This window comes from Macrobrachium nipponense, chromosome 27, assembly GCF_015104395.2.
Source record: "Macrobrachium nipponense isolate FS-2020 chromosome 27, ASM1510439v2, whole genome shotgun sequence".
Lineage (NCBI taxonomy): Eukaryota > Metazoa > Arthropoda > Malacostraca > Decapoda > Palaemonidae > Macrobrachium > Macrobrachium nipponense.
The window spans coordinates 35,773,312-35,780,811 of record NC_087216.1 but is presented as its reverse complement, the minus strand read 5'-3'; positions in this window follow the sequence as shown (position 1 = coordinate 35,780,811).

Sequence of the window (7,500 nt, the reverse complement as noted above, 5' to 3'; positions counted from 1 at the left end):
CTTTCTGAACTTTTTTAAGAGCATTTATGAATTTCCAGAGTGTAGGATGTTCCATTCCTGATTCCATTTGTAATCTTCTGTTCGCTCCTTCTGCATGGTTGTTTGTTTTATCTTCATGATTCAAAGTTCGAAAATACAAATTCCACATTTCCAATGGAAAGAGTGGTGCACGTCTGCTATTTCCACGTCTGTTTAACCGACCTATATAATTGTCTGTTCAAGCCAGTTCAAGATTGGCACATGCTCTGGGGATAATTCATCAGCTAAGACATCAATATATGAATCAATATGATTGACAGGTACAAATGCAAGCGCCAGTATTATCTTTACTTGTAAAGAAAACTGGCTATCGGGTTATTTTATTAGCGAGAACTTAGACCCAAAGCCGCAATGTGTTTTTGCATGTTTTGGCTAAGGTGAAAGAAGCACCCTTTTAGTTCGACTTGTGGAAAATTTTCCTTGATTGCCAAAAATGCTGCAATTTCAAAATCACATACAACCGATTTCGGGTTTCCTGTTGGTTGACATTCTTTTATCATTTTAAATAGCCTTGAATATGTAACTTTCCGTTTGTTAGGTAATAGAGCATAAAGCACTGGAATGACACCTCTGATTTTTTGAGCCATTACAATATACACCTGAGAAAATAGCGTGTGTGTGTCTGTGTGTGTGTTGGACCGGTGATGAGTTGGGCCGGGTATAAGTTGGGCTGGAGATGAGCTGGGCTGGAGATAAGTTGGGCCGGGGATAAGTTGGGTCGGAGATGAGTTGGCGGTGATGAGTTGGCTGGCGATGAGATGGCGGCGATGAGTTGTCCCATTTCGTAATTAATTTAACTTGGCGTGAAGGTTATTTAAATCTTCGTGCCCTACACAAATTATGTTGTCAACATACCTGAAAATTACTACATTGTGTTGTTTAATATTTTCTTTTTAAATTTTCCATGTATAAATTACTTGACACGGGATAGAGGGTTTCCCATCGCCATACCAAACATTATGAGTAAAATTTACCATTAAATAGAATTTACATTATTTTTAGATTAGAATTTCCATTCTTTAACACATAATTTAATGAGCTCTGTGAGAGTGTTCTTAGAAAATGGGATATCGAGCTGTGTGTTCCCTAATGATTAAAAAATCCATCAGATTATCAATTGGCACCTTTGTGAATAGTGATACCACATCTAAACTCACAAGTCTATGTTCACTTTTAATCTGTACATTATTTTGATTATTTATCAGGTCCTAATTTTTCTTGATATTGGCATTAGAGACGGTACCTACACATTGGTTAAGAATATCCACTAGGTACTTTGCCAGATTGTAAGATGCGGAACCAACTGAGCTGATATTTAGCCTGGTGGGAAAAGAATATCATTGAATCTCTGGCTTTATAAAAGAAGGTTATGGCCATAATATGAATGTTAGTCTAGACATGTATAAACTTAATCCTATAATATTAAAAGAAATTTGTAAAATGTTTAAATTTTAAGGAAGGCCGTAGAGATGTATGGAAAAAGGATTATATTTGTAAACACAGAACAGGCACAGTAGTACTAAAGGATTTCCTGCCTCCTCCGTGACACCCAACGGATGTGGACTTGTGGTCTTCTACAGTCAGTACTTTTATCAGTTTGTCCCTTGAAGTGTATATTGTAATTTCTACCCAAATGAGTTTTGAAGCCACTCTTACCTTGACACCTGTCAGTGGGGAATCTGTAGTCTCAAATGATTGTGTGTTCGTCAGTACTCTGAAGTATATTGTTAATATCTTATTCTAGTATGTATCAGTCCTTTTTCTGTGTCTTGGAACTAGTCGAAACCAGTCAGAACCTACATCCCGTCTCTTTATTTTTCACCTGTGGTAATGTGTGATATTAAATCACGAAAAATGAGAGATGTGATGATTATACGAATAAAATGACAGCCACGAAGGAAAATTGAAACACTGGAGATGCCAAGTACTCTTGTCTTATTACCAAGAAATATTAGCGTCTCAGTGGCGTGGTCGGTTTCGTCTTGGCCGCGAGTTCAATTCTCGGGCATTCCATTGAGGAGCCAGAGATGTGTATTTCTGGTTATAGAAGTTCACTCTCGACGTGGTTCGGAAGTCGTGTAAAGCTGTTGGTCCCGTTGATGAATAACCACTGGTTCCATGAAATGTAAAAACACCATACAAACAAACAAACCAAGACATATTTACAGCAACTAAAGATATACTGAAGCAAGGGTCTATATATATGGTTGGTACAAGTCCTAAAGGATACAAAAAGTTTTGGAGGTCACAGAACAGTTAACGGGTTAACATCGAAATCTACTCATTGGTAATCCTCTTTATTCTCTCTTTCAGTTCCTTCTGGAACATAGGTTTTATGACCGGGTCAAAAGAAAATGATCATTGACTTTGAAATTATTCACCCAGGTTAATTGAATCAAAACAGATTCTATAATATAACACGTTCCTGGAAATAGTTTCGGTACAATATGACAATATTTGGCTTATTTCACTTTTAAAGTAAAAATAGAGCAATATTAGTCTGACCAGTTCTTAATGAGTTGAATATTTGTGTTGTTTTAATCTGGTGTTAAATTCTTTACTGGTCTGACCTAAATAAAATCAATCATAATCCATTCATGGAATTTTGTTTGTAATATTGCTATCTTTTCAGGGGGCTATTTTTACAAGCATGTTTTTTTTATATTTAATGTGAAGGATACATTCTCATTACAAAATTTTTAAAAAGGTTTTACAGCTTCAAATCCAATAAAATTTGGCAAACAGAGGGTGTTTGCGGACAATTCTTTTTGAAGCTTAAAAACTTTTTAAATTTTTTTAATAGAAATGTATCCTTCACATAAAATAATATAAAATACTTATTTATAATAGCTCCCGAAAAGATAGCAGTATTGTATACAAAATTCCATGTTTGGATGTGATTTATTTTACTTAGGCCAGACCAGTAAAGAATTGAATACCAGATTAAAACAACACAAATAATCAGTAAGAACAGGTCAGACTGATAATACTCTAATTTTTACATTTAAGTGAAAAGCCCAACAATACATTGGACGCAGAACCAAATATTGTCACGTTGTACCGAGACTGTTTCTAGGAACTTGTTATATTATAGTCTGTTTTGATTCCTTTAACCTGGATGGATAATTTTAATGAATGTCACGGATTACTTTTTTGACCCGGTCATGGAACATTCCAGAAGGAACTGAAAGAGAGAACATAGAGGATTACCAATAAGTAGATTTCGATGTTAACCCGTTGGTCATTCTGTGACCTCCCAAAGTTTTTGTATTCCCTCAGGACTTGGACCCACCATGTCATGTATATTGGCCCTTGCTTCTGTATATCTTTTTATGTGCTGTTCCAGGAGCAAGAGCCCGTGCCATCACAAGGCTGGCTTAGTCTTAAACAACAACTGTGTATCTTTAGTTGCTGTGTGCATATCTTGGTGATAAGACGAAAGTACTTAGCATCTCCCGTGTTTCAATTTTCCTACATGGCTGTAACTATATATATAGATATATGTATATATATATATATATATATATATATATATATATATATATATATATGTGTGTGTGTGTGTGTGTGTGTGTGTGTGTGTGTGTGTGTGTGTATGTTTTAGAGGTTACTTCACTTGCATTTAAAGGGAGAGCACCCATGCAATTATCATTCATTTGCAGAACACAATTATGGCACTTGATAAAACCATGATTATACCTTAATGAAAAAAGTTGCTTTCATCATATATAATGAGGCAAAAGCTATAAACTGGCAAATGAATAAATAAGATGGAGAAATAGATAATTAATCTTTTATGAGATTCGAAAGTGATCAAAGGTCCGACTGAAGAAGAGGAGTGATGAATACTTCTGTTGCCCTCTATAGCGAAAGGGGTCAGCAGCCTGCCAAGAGAAGCTTCCAAGAGAACATGAATAAATTGAGGCTACTATGAGATTCACAGCCGGTTCCCCGGTGTTTTTCCCGAATAAAATGTCATCCACGTACCTGACAAAGATGACACTTTGTCTATATTACGAATGTTGCTGTTGCATAATTCTGGTAATTATAAGAGTAACAGTCAACTTCTTGTAGACATCGCCAGCAAACTCAGAGGAATTTCTTTCGTAACTTATGACATCATTAATTTGCCTCCACTCGATTGATAATTGGCTATTCGTGGAAATGTCTCAACTTCTGGCAACAATTAAATACAACCAATACTCCTTGTTTACACTTTGTAGTAGTAGTAGTAGTAGTAGTAGTAGTAGTAGTAGTAGTAGTAGTAGTAGTATATAGGATTTGTGCCATGAGGTCGAGAGCTAGAATCCTTGAAGAAAAGGGTTTCCACAAGTAATCCGAGAAATTACTTTCCATCACTATTTCTTCATTGAAAAATTATGTAATTAAAAAGCAATTAAGAAAATAAAGAAAACTTTGGCATTTGTCGTAACTTCTTTTATATTTTTCTTAATATGACAGTGACGATCATTGTAATAAATGAACAATTGCATAGGATTAGAGTGGATTATAAAATTTAGACTTCAAGAAAAGCACTGGGACCTATAGAGGTCATTCAGTGATGTATTACAATCCATGAATTTATTCTATTTATTTATTTATTTTTTTTTTTTTTTTTTTTTTTGGGGGGGGGGTGGGTGGGTGGGCGAAGCAAGTTTTAATGTTGTTCCGCAAGTCATATTTTACTAAGAAATCAACAACTATTTCTTAATAGAGCATACATAATTATCTTTCTGCACATTATGGGAGTCAACAAATAACGAAAACTTGGTAGCCTTGGATGTCCGGGGTTACTCCTTACCCAAAAAAAGGGCCCTATTATTCTTCCATCTATTCAAGCTTACGTAGGGTTTTGCCACGTGTCTCCTCACTTCTAAATAATTGTGGAAGTCGAATCACAAAATCTGTCCTGCAACCACGGGGACAATATTTTAACATAGCCGCCATTCTTGAAGCCTTGACAAGGTACGAATATTCAGTCAGAATTTCATACAGTTGTTTTTCGTCATCACCTTGTGGGAGGAGTCGGGACGTCATATGTTTACGTCACGTACAACTTTGAACCCATACATTAGAGTGTTCCACCACTGACCTCGGCTGCTTTATTTTACTCTTATGAATATACTTTTTTTCTTATATAAGTAATAATGAATGCTGCCAAAAATTTGGTAGGGATGTCAAGTATACTATGGCTAAGTAATATCTTTGTCCAATGCACAGAAAAAAGTTATTCCGGAAAAACACTGGAGTAAAGGCTCTGAATCTCATAATAAGACTGACGACACCAATGTGAGAAAGGTGACTGGGATAGGAAGCAAGAAGAAAGACGAATGGGATAGGAAGCAAAGAGACCGATAATTGTTATGACTAATGCACCTTAAGTTTACCTGTTGCTCAGTAGACTCGGTGAGGAAATCAATTATGTTTGCTTACAGTAATGCTTTGACGTTTTAGCTACTTTAAATGACGATATTAATAATATAAAGACGGGGATGATGGTGAAGATGTCTTTTGACTAAGAAAAATTCTCTTACTGATAAAGAGTAAAATCGTTTCCGACAAAAGAAAAAATTAATTAGCAATATATGAATTCAAATAAGTAGACAGTTATAATTAATTATTACGGCACTTCTTAGAATGTTGATTTGGGTTATTATTAATATTAATATAAACACTTGTTAATGTTTTGCTATAATATTTTTCGAATTTTTCGGTTTCAAATGGGTTATTTTACTCTAAGCAACGCTTTTTTGACTAGGATGTACTAATTTTGAACAAAAATAATTCTGCTACTACTAATAATAACGACTATAAATACAATGATGCTGCATTTCAATAAATACAACGATGCTGCATTTCAATAAATACAACGATGCTGCATTTCAAAATGGAATACAAATTCATTACAGAATGCGTGTACCCTTCTTATCTTCTGTTCGAACAAACACTTTACTATGATATCTGATAACGTTCAAGTAATTTTTTTTCTCCTCGAATTCATATTTTTTTTTTTCTTCGTGAATTTCAATTGAAATTGCACAACGGGAATGCTTGTAGATTTTTTTTTATTGCAGTGTCGATATTTCAATAAAAAAATTCATATAATATATATATATATATCTATATATATTATATATAATATATATATATAGATATATATATATGTATGTATATTATATACATATATATATATATATATATATATATATATATATATATATATATATATATATGATATCATAATTTGTGTCTGTTTGGAATTATAAGAGCACGTAGGAAAAATGAAGCTCCGTATATAACTGCTTGGTTTTGATGATGCAATACCTGTAGACGATAATGACTTAATACTTTGGTGTTTCAGTTTGCCTCGAATATATATATATATATATATATATATATATATATATATATATATATATATACTATATATATATATATATATATATATATATATACATATATATATATATATATATATATATATATATATATATATATATATCTATATATATATATATATCAGTATACATCAAATTATGCGTCTTCGTTACGTATAGATAAGTTTAAGGATACGATGGTAAATATTTTAAAGAGTGTCACATGTTGTCCTGATAACTGACTGAGATATTGCAAATGGAATAAAAAAAATGACATCCATGAAAGACTCCATTGTATTATGTTTCGTGATCGGCAGTATGCATGCAGGACAAACCAGCTGTTAATATGTCATGTGTAACCTTGACTTCTTTTCTTTTTCTTTTTAAACGTACTTCACTGCTCACCCTTAGCCTCTCTCTCTCTCTCTCTCTCTCTCAATTTTATCATCGTCTCTCTCTCTCTCTCTCTCTCAAGATCCTGTACAATGAAGTTATTCTTACGTGTAAGGCACAAAATTATTCTTTGAGTTATCCAGTAGCATTTTAGATTGTTATATGAATGCACTTTACCAGTAATAATAATGAATCAATGTAAAGTTTTGTCTAAAAAGATACAAACAAGATAGTACTCTTATCTTCTTGAAAATTTTCACTAATAGGAAATGCACATTTGTCTCTGTAGAACTACTCTCTTCCAATTTTTTATAGCATTCATCTAAAACCTTACGGTGTGTGTGCGTTTTTCTTTAAAGAACAGATTGACTTGGCTATATGCTGCGATACTCAACTTATTCTCCTAAATTAATTCATAGACGTTATCCCTAAATACACAAGAGAAGGCATACTTATCTATCTGCCTTTCCTGCAACTCGGAAGACGCAGGTCAAATCATGCATGAGAACTCAAGTTCATTTCTTTCTTTTAATCTTTTAATTGAAAGTTACTGCATTATGATTATATATATATATATATATATATATATATATATATATATATATATAATATTTGGGGTAACTGTCTTTTATGTGGTACATATCTTGATTACATTTACCCTATAACCGCAGAGGTTACTTATTTCCTCTTG